This window comes from Hyla sarda, chromosome 1 (genome assembly GCF_029499605.1).
Source record: "Hyla sarda isolate aHylSar1 chromosome 1, aHylSar1.hap1, whole genome shotgun sequence".
Taxonomy (NCBI): domain Eukaryota; kingdom Metazoa; phylum Chordata; class Amphibia; order Anura; family Hylidae; genus Hyla; species Hyla sarda.
The window spans coordinates 328334575-328352230 of record NC_079189.1 but is presented as its reverse complement, the minus strand read 5'-3'; the positions used below and the strand labels follow the sequence as shown (position 1 = coordinate 328352230).

The window sequence follows — 17656 nt, the reverse complement described above, 5'->3', positions numbered from 1 at the left end:
TTCTCTTCCAGCTGTGTACACTGTGCTTTTTAATTGCTATGATGCCTTTTTTTATATGATTCTCAATAATTAAACTTTTGTAATGTTTCATACATCCTTTTTGCTGACGCTTTTGTTGTTGGTGTTGAATTTTCCCAGTGGGTGGCCTCGGCAACATATCCTTTGTTGTATTGCCTTATAGGTGACATTTTATTTAACACCATCAAATGCAAACCATGTATGCAATAAATTTTGAGCATAGTATTGTGTCATTTTAACAGGTTGAATGTATAATAAAACACACAAGTAACACAAGACCCATTTGCTTAGTATCACTCTTCCCGGAATGCTGTGTCTTGTATTGCTGCTCAATTCTATTCATTTTAACATCTACGTTCATCTTCAACACATTCTCTGAGCAAATAAATGGTTTCCGAAATGAATGTCAGAGCTGGTGGCAGGAGCATGTACACTGGAGTAGCTGTTCCATAATACTTGGCTGCACAAATATTCAAATGTTACTTTGGTCAATGCCAAATTCATATACAGTGACCCCCCGACCTATGATGGCCCCGGCATATGATCAAATCGACATACGATGCTTTTTTATGTCGGGGCCATCGCATTAAGTGCTATCCGGCAGCGCAAAATGCTTAAGCTGCTGCCGGATAGCAGCTTAATGTTCCTCGTGTGGTGCGGTTCCCTCCGGGTCCAGTGCTGTTCCTCCGGTGTCTTCTCTGCCCTCTCCGGTGACGTCAATAGGCTGTTGCGCACGCCGTCCTGTCATCCAATAGGAACAGCGTACGCAGCGGCGTAATGATGTTGCTACGCAGGCCCAGTAAGGCCTTGCCGAAGACAGCAGAGGACTGGTGAAGACAGCGGAGGACCGTAGAAGACCAGGAGAGCCCAGCAGAGGCCCGGGGTCACCATCGGGAGCGGCGGGACGCGGTCCGGAGCGGCGGGGACAGGTGAGTACAGCTTCCTATACTTAACATTGCACGAATCCCTCAACATACGATGGATTCGACAAACGATGTCTCGTTTGGAACGAATTACCATCGTATGTTGAGGGACCACTGTATACCAATCTTCAGTCCTCATAACTCTACACATTTGAAAATACATGGGGGAGCATTTATTTTGATATTTAGAATGATGCTTTAGTGGGGTGTAGCTTTACACTGTAATCCACCAACTCACTACTACTATAGAAGTAACATATGATATCTATGCAATTGAATGAAATATTTGCTAAATGACTTCTTTAAGTATCTTATTGTTAAAAAAGACTCCTTGATAAAATTTTTACTTTTTATCCACTTCTGTTTTGCCCTAATCATGTCTTGAAAGATGAATTAGGTAAAAGCTATACTATACTCATTACGAGGATAAAAAATAAGAGTAGACAAAGTAAGCTAATACCCATCACTTAAAAAGTCATTAATATAGTGTTGCGTTGCCATATCCTTTTAATGCATCCTGTTTGCAACATGAACTTGGCTCAAGTAAATCCTGGAATATTTCAATGGGAATGTTATTTCCTTTTCTAGCAGTACAGCGTCCAGTTCTTTGAGTGTTAATGGGACAGATTTTTTTTTTCTTTTCAGCCTAGTTTCCTAGACAAAAACACAACGATTAAATAATACTTAAGCGTTGTGGCTCTGCTAGATATGTTTCTTTATCTTTTGAAAAGAAAATCAAGAGTGACCACATTTATGTCTGGGTCTTCAGGTAATAAGGTTATATTGCCAATCTTACTAAAATGTTTCCCTTTCTGGTAATATTGTTATTGGCTGAGGGTTATGCCAACCATAAAGTGAATTGAACAAGCCAGGCAGTGTCCAAGAGGGGGACCATAATTTTGCTTACCACCTGCTATTGCTTTAAAGAGGTTGTCCATCGAAAAACAAACAATCTGTTTATGGTGTCAAAAAGTATAATAAAGCAACTCACTAATATATTGTTAGTAGCCATACTGCACAGATCTATCAGCTGAGCTGTCTGGTTTGTAGCTGTTCCACCACACTTTCTGAAAGCACAGCTCTCTGCATCCCATCTCCTCCTGTTTGCTGAGGACTGTGTAAAGAGGAGAGCTCATATTACTGTTTATTAGATTTTAAGGCAACAGGAAGCCTTTCTCATATAAGACAGCACTAAACCTTTTCTGAATGAAACTACTGTGACTGAGAAAGGCTTCTTTCTGCCTTAAAATCTAATGAGTAGTAATATGAGCTCCCCTTCACATTACTCCCCTTTACATTACTTAGCACACAGGAGGGGAGGAGGATGCAGGGATGGAGCTCTGAGTGTGACGTAATGTCACAGCTACAGGGAGAGAGCAGAGCTGATATAGAGATGCCCTATGGAGAATAACATTACGTGCGTAAGTTGCTTTATTATACTTTTTGACACCATACAAAAGGTAGTTTCTTTCGCTGGAAACCCCTTAAAGCTTAATACTATGCCATGTAGGCATTACTTGTTACTAGATGTGTTGTAGATGTGCACCATGTCTGTTTTCTTATAACCAAATTCATTACTTGTTACTAGCTTAGCTTTAGAAAATAAACCAAATGATGGACTTTATCTAAGCTTTGTTTAAAAGAACTATCCTACTATAAAGCTGGTATTGTGCCAGTAAACCTAGTCATGAGAGTGCTTTAGAAGGTGTTACCAGAGTGCTCTATCATGGTCACATATATCGGAGCCTTTAAACTATCCATCACAGGCAGCAGGTCTGCTACACATACTTCTGCATTTATTTATATGATGTAAAATAATTAGATGTAAGATACTAGCAGGTCACATAGTATAAAGAAATACACAATTTTTTACATTGGGTATCATGTAATGACATTTCTCAGTTTAACTTTTAATAAAAAAAAACCTGACTACTCCAGTTACGTAACCAATAGTATGTAGTGTGTATAATATATTAAAGTTTTTTGTAATGCTATTCATATATGATGTATCATATCTAAATATGAGCGAATTGAATCTGACGAATCCAAATTTGTTACGAATTTCAGGAAAAATTCAATTCATAACGAATGCGAAAATCACCGCAATTCAATTGCGAAAATCGCTTCATTAAACTCCATTTAGTGCGGTCCAGGCTTCAGGGGCCGGGCATCTAAAATGCAGATCCACATGTGTGGACATGCGGCAAGGAATCCTGGGAAGGCTGGAACAAAGGTCAGCAGGATGACCCTGAATCACATGCAGCCTATCAGCAGCCAGCCACCCCTGTGATGTCACAGCCCTATATAATCGGCAGCCATCTTGTGGCCAGTCACATCAGGATTCTATTACAGAGAGAAATGGACAAACAGCAGTGTGTGTTGCACAGAAAAGCATTTTTACAGCAATGATTCACCTCCCAGTCACATCAGCGTTCTATTGCAGAGAGAGAGAGAGACAGAGAGCAGTGTGTTGCACAGAAAAGCCTTTTTACAGCAGCGATTCACCTCAAGCTGAAATCCAGCCTAGAAGCACTGATAGGGAAGAGAGTGAGATTGAGAGAGAAAGTGCAATTTTGGGTGTAGTACACAGTGTCTGTGTGTTGCAGGACTGGTGTGAATAACAGCTGAAAAGGTAATAAGAGCCAGTAGAGATGAGCGAATCGAAACTGACAAACCCGAATTTAAGGAAATATTAGTTTCGCAACAAATGTGAATATCGCGCAATTCTATAGCGCAAATCGCTTCATTAAACTCCATTTTACAGCGTTCCAGGCTCCAGGGCAGCTAAAATGGCAGATCCACATGTCAGTACATGGGGCAAGGGGATACTGGGAAGGCGGGAAGGGAAGTAGGCGGGATGACCCTGAATCACATGCAGGATGCAGCCTATCAGCAGCCAGTCACCCCTGTATAATCGGCAGCCATAATTCCGGCTCCTCACTTCATTACAATACACTGCAGAAGGATCATAGGACTCAGAGCCTGTGTGTGTGTGTGTTTTACAGCAGAGAAAAGCACATTCCATCAGCGTTTAACATCCTCCTAGTCACATCAGCGTTCTCATGGACGGAGAGCATTGTTTTTTTTCACTGAAAAGGATGTCTACTGCAGCTGCAGGCATTAACCCCTTGCCGCTACATGACGTATGCATACATCATGAGCGGGCTCCCGCGATAGAACGCAGGGTCACACGCTGACCCCGCATCATATCGCGCCAGTCCCTGCGGCCATCAATGGCTGAGACCCGCGGCTAATACCGGACATCACCAATCGCGGTGATGCCCGGTATTAACCCTTCAGACGCGGCGATCAAAGTAGATCGCCGCGTCTAAAGTGAAAGTAAAAGTTGCCGGTTAACTCAGTGGAGCTGTTCGGGACCGCAGCGATGAAATCGCGGTGTCCCGAACAACTTGCATGACAACTGGAGGATCCCTGCCTCCTCGCTGTCCGATCGCCGAATGACTGCTCCGTGCCTGAGATCCAGGCAGGAGCAGTCAAGCGGCGATAACACTGATCAATGCCCGGCTATTGCCAGGCAGTGATCAGAGTATAAAGTGTTAATAAAGATTATTTAACCCTTTCCATAATAAAAGTCAGAATCACCCCCCTTTTCCCAATAAAAAAAAACTGTGTAAATAAAAATAAATATAAATATATGTGGTATCGCCGCGTGTGTAAATGTCCGAACTATAGAAATATATCGTTACCAATAAAAATGTCAGATCACGACGCAAAAATTAGCTCTTATACTGCCCTGTATGCGGAAAAATAAAAAAGTTATAGGGGTCAGAAGGACATTTTTAAACGTGTACATTTTCCTGCATGTAGTTATGATTTTTTCCAGAAGTAATACAAAATCAAACCTATATAAGTAGGGTATAATTATAACCATATTGGCCTATAGAATAAAGATAAGGTGTAATTTTTACTGAAAAATGCACTGCGTAGAAACGGAAGCCCCCAAAAGTTACAAAATGGCATTTTTCTTCAATTTTGTCGCACAATGATTTTTGAGTAAAATGACCAATGTCACAGCTAAGTAGAATTTGTGGCGCAAAAAATAAGCCATAATGTGGATTTTTAGGTGCAAAATTGAAAGCGTTATGATTTTTAAAATGTGATGAGGAAAAAATAAAAATGCAAAAACGGAAAATACCCTGTGTCATTAAGGGGTTAACCTCCCAGTCACTTTCTTCAGCATAGTGTTACAGAGAGGGGCAGATAGCTGTGTGTTGCCTCATACATTTCAACAAGCTGCATCAACTTAATAAACCTTAGCAGAGGAAGCAGGAATCATTTTTTCAGTGCAATTCAGTGTCTTTGTTCCACAAAAAATCATCTACTGGATATACTAGTCTGTAGACGGTATAATACACAGCAGTCCATTCGTAATAGTCTTTGACAGAGTGCAGTTTTGTGTTTAGTACACAGCTTTTTTTGGCTGCAGCACTGTTATGTACTGCTGGTGTTTTACAAAAATAAGTTTTTTTAAGGGTACTGTAGCGCATTTTTCTGCCCTCATCAGTGCATACCGCATACGTACATCTAAGTAGTGTACTATTTTGTACCTGTTAATCTGTCAAGGGCCTACATACTATGAAAAGACAGACAAAAGTAATCACCAGCTAGTGTTTTACTAAAATACAGAGTTTTTAGACGTACTGTGTTATGGTCTCGGCAGATGGTGGATCCTCTGGGCCTGTGTGAATGATGATGTGAGCAGTGCCAGGGAGCAGAGTCTAAGGTGCCGCTGGTTTTCACCAGAGCCCGCCGCAAAGCGGTATGGTCTTGGTGCGGAAAGCGGCACCCATGTCGCTTTCCCTGGCACGACTCGTCCACACAGGTAGCTGGGAGGTGGCGTGGCACAGAAGGAGACTGGCAGGACGTGGCAAGATGGCAGTAGGTCAGGGCAGGAACACAGGTGCAGGGTAGGAAGGTAGCAAGGAACAGGTACACAGTAACAGAGACACAGAGCTTTCACTATGGCAATAGACAATCAAATATCCGGCAGAGAACCAAGGGAGGAGCTGATATTTAACCTCTTAAGGACTTAGGGCGTACCTGTACACCCTAAGCCTGGTCCCGGTGTGAAAAACGGGGTCACGCCGTGACCCCGCATCACACCGGGTCGGTCCTGGCTGCTAACGATAGCCAGGACCCTGGGCTAACAGTGTGCGGCATCGATCGTCGTGCCGCATGCTGTTAACCCTTCAGACGCGGCGATCAAAGCGTCTGAAAATGAAAGTAAATGGTTCCCGGCAGCTCAGTCGGGCTGATCGGGACATCGCTATGTTCCGATCAGCTGGGACGCAGGCGGAGTTCTCCTTACCTCTCTCCGCAGCGTCCGATCGGGGATTGATTGCTCCAAGCCTGAGCTACAGGCTTGAGCAATCGAGCCCCTATTTGACTGATTCCTGCAAAGCTATGGCTTTGCAGGGATCAGCATAGGAGATCAGTGTGTGCAGTGTTATAGGTCCCTATGGGAGCTATAACACTCCAAGAAAAAGTGAAAAAAAAAGGTTAACAAAAGGTCATTTAACCACTTCCCTATTAAAAGTTTGAATCACCCCCCTTTTCCCAAAATAAACATTTGTGGTATCGCCGTGTGCAAAAATGTCCGAACTATAAAAATATATCATTAATGAAATTGCACGGTCAATGGCGTGCGCGCAAAAAAATTCCAAAGCCCAAAATAGTGCATTTTTGGTCACTTTTTATATCATGAAAAAATGAATAAAAAGCGATCAAAAAGTCTGATCAATACTAAAATGGTACCGATAAAAAATTCAGAACACGGCGCAAAAAATGAGTACTCATACCGGCTGGTATATGGAAAAATATAAAAGTTATAGGGGTCAGAAGATGACAATTTTAAACGTATAAATTTTCCTGCATGTAGTTATGATTTTTTTTCCAAAGTACAACAATATCCAACCTATATAAGTAGGATATCATTTTAACCGTATGGACCTACAGAATAAAGATAAGGTGTTATTTTTACCGAAAAATGCACTGGGTAGAAACGGAAGCCCCCAAAAGTTACAAAATGAAATTTTTTCTAAAATTTTGTCGCACAATGATTTTATTTCCGTTTCGCAGTGGATTTTTTGGTAAAATTACTAATGTCACTGCAAAGTAGAATTGGTGGCGCAAATAATAAGCCATTATATGGATTTTTAGGTGCAAAATTGAAAGCGTTATGATTTTTAGAAGGTGATGAGGAAAAAATGAAAATGCAAAAACTGAAAAACCCTGAGTCCTTGAGGGGTTAAGGACCAGGGTGCAGGTGTAGACCCTTGACTAAATGAGCATTAGCCCTATAAGAGTGAGAGCTACGGCGCATGCTCCCTAGGAGGCGGGGACACGTGCACCGAGGCTGCAAGGACAGGGAGGTGAGTGACGGGTTGGGATTCGCATGCGGACGCATCCCACAAAGCAAATCTCAGCCCTGCTGGCAGCAGGGACATGACAGAGCGCTCACGGCCAGCCAGTCTGGCCGGAGCGCAGATGTTACATACTGTAGCACATTTTTCTGCCCTCATCAGTGCATACCGCATACGTACATCTAAGTAGTGTTCTATTTTGTACCTGTTAATCTGTCAAAGGCCTACATACTGTGAAAGGACAGCCAAAAGTGCACACCTGCTGCTGTTCTAGACAAATACTGTTTTAAGCGTAGTGAAGCGTATTGTACCCCCCTCATATACACACTAAGTATGTCAGGCAGAGTATTGCCAGTACATGTACAGAGGAGTGGCAGAAGTAAATCCTTCAGGCAGAGGTCGCAGCAGACTAGGGGTGAGTGGCAGCAGGAGTCGCAGCGAGAGGCCTGAGTTCCCGTTATCAGCTAGCGGTTGTGTCTCGACCAGCAACCCATCAGCCGTCGATTGGTTAACACGGTCATTCACTTCATCACAAGTGACATCTGACACCCCCAGTCAACAGTCGGTGGGTTCCTCAGACACAACCCTCAGTTGGCATGGCCTGGGCGCAGTCCCTGTCCTCCCATTGCCTCTGTCCTATGCTGTTCCCTCCCCTACAGAAGTATCTTATGCTGTGGGTTCAGCTCCACTATTCACTGACGACAATCTAATAGAGGAGAGTCAGCAGCTACTGCCCAGCCAAGAAGTGGAGGAGACATCCGCCGCTTCCTCCGCTAGGCAGGCAAGTAGTGATGAGGAAAGTGACGTGGGAGGCAGTGTTGCCAGGGTTCAGGGTCCTGAATCAGACACTGTTGAGGAACCTGAGGAGGATATCAGTGATGAGCAGATACTTGTTGATGATGAAGCCGACTGCAATTGGGAACCAGGTGTAGAAGGGGCTTCATCATCATCAGGAGAAGAGAGTTGCACGTTGCACGTAAGGCAGCAGCTGAGCCAGCAAGGCGGTAACATGGTTGGCAGTCAGCATGGTGGCAGAAGGGGAAATTCTGGTGCCAAACATGCCCGGGGGAGGCCACCTGCTTTGCGGCAGCCTACCTTTCCGGGAGGTAGTGGAACAGGGGTTACTGGAGACAGCGGGAGTAGTAGTTAATTAGTGCATACTGTTGGTGGGAAAATCAGCTACTTGACGGTGTGGCAGTTTTTCATCAAGCATCCGGAGGAGGTTCACATAGCCACATGCAATATGTGTCGGCAGAAGATGAAGTGTGGCCAGGGTTCCAATGTTGGCACCACGGCCCTGCGTCAACATATGCTTTGCCACCATAAAGCGGCCTGGAAGAACCATTTCTCCGATGTAGTGGTCCAGCCTTCTGCATTACCCAGTGGCACGCCGCTCCCTCTTTCAGCCAGCCAAGGCTCCACCACCTCAGGTGAAGGGAGCTGTGGAGCATCTCCTTCTGTCGCTCCAGATGCTCCTGCTCCACCAACAATCCATCCGCGAAGCCATGTCCAAGAGACAACAGTATGCGCCCACTCATCCAACGGCACAGAAGCTGAATGTGCTCCTGTTTAAGTTGCTGGTGCTGCAGTCCCTCCCTTTTCAAGTGGTGGGCCCTGCACCTTTCAGAGAACTGACGGCTTGTGCCGAGCAGAGGTGGAAAGTGCAAAGCAGTTATTTCTTTGCGAAGAAGGCAGTACCAGCCCTGCACAATTTTGTGGAAGAGAAGGTGCGCCAGTCCTTGAGCCTGTCAGTCTGTAACAAAGTGCACGGCAGCGCTGACTTGTGGAGCTGTAACTACGGTCAGGGACAATGCATGTATTTACGGCCCACTGGGTAAATGTAGTTCCTGCACAGCCCCAACAGCAACTTGGACAGGTCACGCGGCTTCCGCTTTCACACTCTCAGGCCGTTGGTCCTGTGACAGTGAGCAACTCTGCCTCCCATGCTCCACCATGTCCTCAGCCTCCACTGAACGAACAAGTCTCAGAGCCCCTCCAGCATACTATGTGTGCAGGACACGGCGGTGTCACGCTGTTCTTCACATGGTTTGCCTTGGTGAACGAAGTCACACAGGAGGAACTGATAAAAGTCATTTATCAAGAAATCGAATCATGGCTTACTCCACGAAAACTGGAAATGGGAACCATGGTGACTGACAACGGGAAGAACATTTTGCCTGTGCCACGACAAGGAAGCCTGAGACATGCGCCCTGCATGGCACACGTGTTCAATCTGGTTGTCAAGCTGCTCCTGAAGCGTTCCCCCCATCTGCAAGACATCCTAACATTGGGACGGAAACTTTGCATGCACTTCAGCCACTCGTACACCACAAAGCACACCCTCCTTGAGCTGCAGTGTCAGAAGGGTATCCCCCAACATAGTCTGATTTGCAATGTTTCCATTTAGAGGTCTTTGCATCTTTTAATACTTGGTGTAGGTTTCACATGGTGTTTTTTGCACATCTATCCTTTTGTTTGATTTAAAAAAAAATTGCGGTACATATATTTTATCCTAAGAATATTATTAAAAGATATGTCTTACTAAATTCATATCCTTAATACTTACCTGTGCACACTAACACTTTTACAAAAGAGACTGTTTTCATCTGCCTACCAGCCTCAGCTACTATTCTGATACTGCCACCCGTCTGATGCCACAAGGCTGATGCCAAGTTCTTATTTTTTCACCCACTTTCATCACCGGGTACTGGTATTACCAACCACTGCACCACTCTGTCACTGGGTCACTTTCAGGACTCCTGATGCTGCTGATGCCACCTCTAGGCTGTCTCATACTGCCACCATTTGTTCTCCTCATACTGATGCCACCTCCAGGCTGTCTCATTCTGCAACTATATGGTCTCCTCATGCTTCCGCCACCTCCAGGCTGTCATTCAGCCACTATATGGTCTCATCATGCTGCCGCCAACTCCAGGCTGTCATTCAGCCACTATATAGTCTCCTCATGCTGCCGCCAACACCAGGCTGTCATTCAGCCACTATATAGTCTCCTCATGCTGCCGCCAACACCAGGCTGTGTCATTCAGCCACTCTATGGTCTGCTCTTGTTGCCGCCAACTCCAGGCTGTCATTCAGCCACTATATGGTCTCCTCATGCTGCCGCCAACTACAGGCTCTGTCATTCAGCCACTATATGGTCTCCTCATGCTTCCGCCACCTCCAGGCTATGTCACTGTACTGCCATAAGGTCTCATCATGCTGCTGGCACTTTAAATAAGACTTTTTAGGTTCATCTATTTGAATCTTTAAATGTTAAAAAATATCTTTAATTTATTCTCAATTGTGAGGCCCTATGGTCTCATCAGGCTGTTGCCACCTCCAGGCTGGGTCATTCAGCCACTATATGGTCTCCTCATACTGATGCTACCTCCAGGCTCTATCATTGTGCCGCTCTGAGGAAGTGATTCTAATAGCGATGCCTGTAATCTGCATGTCATACTGAATAACAGTATTATTTCACTAATCCAGCACACTCACTAGGCATGTTACATGTGTTACAGCAAGGCAAAGTGTTCTACACCCCTATTGAGGCTCTCTGTAGGCCATAAATAGCCATTTTTAATACAGATTCGCCACAAATAAATTCAGACCGAACCAAATTTTTTCGGAAAATTTTTCGAATCGGCCGAATCAAATTTTTCTAAAGTTTGCTAATCTCTAATCATATCCAATAAAAAAGTCAAATTCTTGGGCACAAGTCTTCTATATAACCCAAACAAAGTGGTGGTTTTCTTCACAATAAGCTAGGAAACATAGACACCAATGTTCTTCCCTCTTTGGAATTTAGACTAGACCCAATTTTCTGCCTTTAATGACCTTCCTAAATACTGTACAATGCACCCATAGTATAAAACATTTTATGAAAACTTTTTAAACAATCTCAAAACTGTTTAACTTTACGGAACCACATTTGGAGATCACGCACCATTTATTAATTTACAGAGGATGCAAAATATTTTCTAAAGCTGTGATTTTTTTTAATCAATTCTTTAATAAATTTGTTTCTGTGTCATTGCTTGTTTTTAATATTTTGTCTGTCTCTACTTACTCACACATTCTCATTGACCTCCCTTCAATTTGTCTCCAGCTACTAACGTCATATTGTATATGGCTTTTCTTCTTGAGAAATTCATAGGCTTGTTCCCTTGCTGGCCTGTCCTGCTCTGTGTTTGACCTGCTCTCTTAGTTGCCCGAGACAGCAGGAACATGGAACATATCTAACAACATAAGGTCACATAATGCAAATGTGACATTTCGCAACTAACATTTTTGTTGCAGCTTCACGGGTAGCAATTAATACACAGAATAAAGTGAAGAAAGGCTTTTCTGTGTCTTATTCATCTGGCACTTCAGCCATTTGTTTGAGAGGCAGCATGAGAACACTGTCTGCAGAGGATATGCATATAGAGCATTTGTTTTTTATGAACATGTCATGAAGATTACAATATATATATTGCTTTGTGTTTTTATAACAACTGTTTAGTATTTCAGAGGCAGCATAGTCATGAACATTCTTAGTTCTGATGCATATTAATGGAAGAAAATAAAGGATTAACTACAACACATTCTAGGAAACTTACTGTACTATTTGAAAGCAATGTTTAAGGGCATATTGTTGTACACATGAATTTGCAGTCATTATGTATGGGCACACTATTTAGACATACAGATGGACACAACATCTTTCCAACAGGACCTGGACATAGTCATCATGAATTTCCATGAACTCTTCAAGTATCACTGCACTATATAAAGTAGCACTACAGCAGCAGCATACTATCCAAACTGGACAATAGATGATAAAAAGTTGGACATTCATGTCATCTCAGTGGCCAATGTCTTGACCCCTTACAACTGACCTCTCCATCCTTTGCTCAAAAAAGGTTATCTAGGCAACATTGATGGCCTATCCTGTTCTGCAGGACTGGTGTTATGGGAACTATGCTGTGAATTATGCGACAAAAAACGTGCATAAAGAAAGCACCTAAGAGAAATGGGGATCAATATATCTGTCAGGACAAAAATATATATATATATATATATATATATATATATATATATATATATATAGAATGGTGCTCACAGTATGGCTACCAATAAATAAATATGTATGAAATGTGCAACAAAAAATATATGTGTGTGTATATATATATATATATATATATATATATATATATATATATATATATATATATGGATCCCAAACAATGGCTGAAAAATAGGCTCCAATCCAAAGACCCAGAAAGAAGGAGCTATTTGCAAATTTGTATACAACAATACTTTATCTTTATTAAATGCATGATGCAAAAACATACAATAAAATTTGTTAAAAAGACAGGGAGAACTACACAAAAGATTGGCGGCAACCTGGGACTGTAGTACATGTAAACATTAGACCATGTGGAACAAGTGGTAAAAAAATAGGACGCATACATATACAAGTACAAATAGATACCAACCACACAGATGACCCCCGGACAAAGGTCTCAGGACCGAAACGTGTTGGGGTGGCGGCATCCTGGGACGCTCTGACTGTGCATCTGTGTAGTTGGTATCTAGTTAGTATTTCTTGTACTTGTATATGTATACGATTGTATTTCTAGCAGCGCATCTTCATTCTGCACAAGCACATTGTTCATTTACTATCTACATGCACTAGCACATTTGTAGTTACGTCTTGCGCTACTATATAATAGTAGTAATTCCAGTCCTATTCTTTTACCATTTGTTCCACATGGTCTAATGTTTACATGTACTACAGTCCCAGGTTTCCGCCAATCTTTTGTGTATTTCTCCCTGTCTTTTTAACAAATGTTATTGTATGTTTTTGCATCATGCATTTAATAAAGATAAAGTATTGTTGTATACAAATTTGCAAATAGCTCCTTCTTTCAGGGTCTTTATGGTGTGAATTAGCCTGGAGTAGTTGGCTCTGTTAACTGTAGAGGCATTTCTGGTTACTGGTTACTGAGCTGTAGTAAACAGGTATGGTCACCACACAATGAACAAAACCAAATACTTCCAGTCCCATTCACCTAAAACCTGAGGATAGGTCATCAATCAACTGGAAAACCCTTTTATAGGCAGAGCTACACACAGCGCATCTGCAGGGTATTTGATGCTGCGGATGAGCTGACAGCAGTCACAGAGGGACTGCAGAGCAAGCTCCCAGTTGCGGCCGGGTAGTTCTCTGTGTCAGCTCATGACTGCCAGCTGGAGATCCACTGCTACGAGCGAACACACAGAGCTACAGGGAGCTCTCTCTGTGACTGTCGGCAGCGCATCTGCAGCCTTAAATACGCTGCAGATGTGCTTTATGTGACCCTCCCCTTAGTATATGTTCATACCTTTGCTACATTAAAATGTGTTGCTGATCGTATATATAAATATTCTCTCCCTCATTTTATTTAGAACTACTGTTTGTCCGATTTTACTTTCATTTAATATCAGACAATAAAACGGTTTGTAAATCAATCACTAACATGTTTACAGATTAAAAGCTGTGATACATTAGGCTGTAACTAAAAATCAGCAAATATCCATGGTATTCCAGTACAGATTGCATAATTCTGAATTAATACCATGTGGGATACATTTATGCTTGGTATGAAAAACATGTTGTACTAAAATAACCATGTAGTCAGCAAACCATATTATTTAACATGGTTATCTCTTAAAGGGGTTCTCCCATTAAGAAAAATAGGTCTATACTGATGCATTAAGTGAAATTTCACGTATCTCAAATACACAAGCATTTCTGAAATGTCCTGTTTGAGAGATATACATTTACTAATCCACTATGTGCCTGCTTTGTTTTAATAACTGTTGCCCTTGGTTAAAACCTACTGAGGACCCACAAAGGTGGTCATACATGCTTAGTTAATGTCTCCTGAAGATATTGTTACATGTAAGCAAGAAGGATTGTGGGAAAGTGTTTGCTCTGTTACCTGGCAACAGCAGGATCACAGTTCAGAGAGGAAACCCGGGTAGTGATCTAATATATAGGGAAAACGAACAGTATAGGGAAATATGATATTTTACACAAAAACAGCATATTTATACTCCTTTACATATATTTATGTGGTACACATATGATTTTTCTAACTTAACCTTTGTGGGACAACCCCTTTAAAGGGATACTCCACTGGCCAGCGTTCGGAACATTCAGTTCCGAACGCTGTGTACGAGCTGTGGAGGTCGGCCACGCCGCCTCGTGAGTTCACACCATGCCCCCTCAATGCAAGTCTAGGGGAGGGGCCTGACGGCAGTCATGCCCTCTCCCATGGGCTTGCATTGAGTGGCGTGGCATTACGTCATGAGGGGAGTGGCCGACCCCCCAGCATGCACACAGTGTTCATAACTAAGTGTTCCGAATGCTGGCCAGGGGAGTACCCCTTTAAGGAAATAGACTAATATAGAAATTCGGTTGGCATTCTGCTTAGAAAATACAGTGCAGTAGCCTTCTATTGTTCCCAATAGGATTCTGCTGCACCATTCACACTGCAAAATTTTCAGGACAGGCGTTCTGCTGCAAAAATTCTAGACCTCAGACTGCACATGAAAATGTTTATTCTTTTGGCGGAATCCATTCTGAAATGCATTGCCATCTTTAGAGATGGCGCATGTTTGAGAGGTCCTAGTGCTGGCTTGTTTTGCAAGCCCAGTCCAACCAAAATATCTTCGGGCAGAGATTCGGAAGTGTAAATGACATACTGCTAATAATGGATATGGTCAGTAGTACTAAAGACACTGGTTATTTGTACCTGTCGCTTTAAAAAATAATTTCACTTGGGCGGGGAGAGAAGTGCAACCTGACTGAAACAGTCCCATAGACCATTATATTGTGAGTTTGATCTTCTCCCGAGTCATTCTATGGATCGGTCTGGGTCTAAACACCCACATCCCGACCGATGAACATTATTGACATGTCTTTATAACTTGTTAATAAAATGTTTTTACTTCGCACATCTACATTTGTTATTCAGGGACAGAAAGCTATCAGCGACCACAGTGTTTCACTCTTTTGACCGACAAGTGTAGCTACTCAACTGTGTCAGCTACACATTAAGTGGTGACAGACCTAATCAAACAACTCTACATATCTTCCCTTGTCTGTGTGACAAGAGTAGATTAAAAAAAAAAATTTCATTTTACTTCAGTTACACCAGATTTTTCAAGTTTTGAAATTAGGCTTAAATTATAATTTAAACAACTATTATGCTAGGTTTTGACTTGTTTTTTCTTCTGGCCCTAAAAAACGTAAGAAAAAATTGTTGGGTACCAAAAAGATGCAGTAGGGATGGAAAAAGAGTATTTAACGATATTTATATTTTTTTAAAACAACATTTTAATTCATTTTTAAACAGGGATCAATTTATGTGGGTGGGCAGGGACCTAAAAATGTAGCCGGCAATAATAACAATGTAGAAAGGGGCCATTTAAATGTAGAAATAATATATTTTTTATAATTAATTTTGTTAAACTTTTTATTAGTAATTTATTTTAATAATGTGTTTAACAAAGTGTGTGTGTGTTTTTAACTTTTTCAAATTTTTCAGGTAGTACTACTACTCCCAGCATGAAACAGACTGTTCTATGCTGAGAGTGGTAGCACCTGTACTAATAGACAGATCGCCCCGGGTGTCACTTCTGACACCCAATGCAATCATCCTTTATATTGCAGAGATGTGGAGCGGCTTTCTTCTGCGCTCGCATCTCTGCTCTATACTGCGGCGGGCCAGTGATGTGAATAGAATTCACATCACTTATTCAAAGTGGTGATTGGCCGGATGGTGGCAGCCAATCACCGCTCTGAGCGGGAAATATGAATGAGTGATGTGAATTTATATTCACTGGCCAGCTGAGTATAGTGCAGAGATGTGGAGGGCAGGAGAAAGCTACTCCACATCTCAGAAGGATAAAGGACGATCGCAGCGGGTGTCAGGAGTGACACCCACTGCGATCTGTCTATTAATGCAGGTACTACAGCTCCCAGCATGGAGCAGAGTGTGCTCCTTGTTGGGAGCAGTAGTACTTGCAGTTAAAGACAGATCACAGTGATTGTTACTCCTGACACCCGCTGCAATCGCCCAGTATAATGTATAGATGCGGGTGGGTGGCCGCTCTTCTCTGGTCCCCTGCAGTGTAGTATATGCCGTATATATACACCTATTCATATTTCCTGCAGAGAGTTGTGATTGGCTGGAATCATTTGGCCAATCACAGCTCTCTGTGGGAAATAATCTGTGATGTGAATAACTTCACATCGCATAATACAGTGCAGGGGACCAGAGAAGAGCAGCCGTGCTGCCCGCTTCTATACATTATACAGGTGGATCGCAACGGGTGTCAGAAGTGACACCCGGGGCGATTTGTCTATTAGTACAGGTACTACTACTCCCATCATGGAACAGTCTGTTCCATGCTGGGAGTGTTAGTACTATCTAAAAAATGTAAAAAATAAAGTGAAAAAAGTTAAAACACACACACTTTATAAAATACATTATTAAAATACATACATTACTAATAAAAAGTTTAGACCAAATAATAGCGCAGCATAGATAATCAGTCCTGCATAGAACCACGCTTGGATGAATACAACATCCAGAATCAAGAACTAAATAATAATGAACAACCAATATAGTACTCAAGGTGTGCCTAAAATAGAACTTTTATTTAGTCACTAAAATATCCAAAAGTTAAGTGCCTGTGTTACAAACACCAGATAAAATCCTGAATTGTACAAAGTGGTCGCTTTTTTGATATAACAACAACAACAGGCACAAGTAGGCTCCGCTGGGCCCTGCCAGCCCACTAGCCTGCCAGTACACAAAGGTACCACGGACGTGTTTCTACCACTTATTTCTTAGGGGTGTCATCAGTGAGATTTAAACTATGGTTTCGTATTATAACAATTATGGTGACCACAAAGCTCAGTGCAAGTACATAGTTGCAGCTATTGACTAATAGTAGTTATAAGGCAGCATCTCCTGTTAAGGAAAAATACATATGGGTGTGCCCCATAAAATATAGGCACACTGTGGAGGGAAAGGCTATACCTAAAATCCTGTATGGCGTAAAAATACACAGCCAGGTATCCTGTGGAAAGAGGTTCTGTCCCTTCAGATCCAATCTATTGCCATATTAGCTAAATGCAGCCGCTGTTTCAACCTGTTAGATGGAAATGGACAGGCACAAATGCCCGTTCAATATCTCGTCCTGTAAAAAAAAGCAGTGACTGTAATACAACAGTTCCCTGATGTTACTCATGGTTAGATGAGGCGAGTGGCAGGCATAGCACAGACCTGCTGT

The 17656-nt window shown here is 42.4% G+C and overlaps 1 protein-coding gene across 1 annotated transcript in view; it reads right to left on the bottom strand.

Annotated features, from left to right (window-relative positions):
* LOC130306782 (thioredoxin-like) overlaps positions 1 to 17453 on the bottom strand; it is a 142580-nt gene extending 125127 nt beyond the window's left edge. The window contains exons 1-2 of the mRNA XM_056552131.1: positions 17404 to 17453; positions 14293 to 14339 (exon numbers count right to left, since the gene is read on the bottom strand). The gene's annotated coding sequence lies outside the window, so the exon portion shown is untranslated. The remainder of the gene's footprint in view (positions 1 to 14292; positions 14340 to 17403) is intronic.
* Positions 17454 to 17656: the final 203 nt, after the last annotated feature.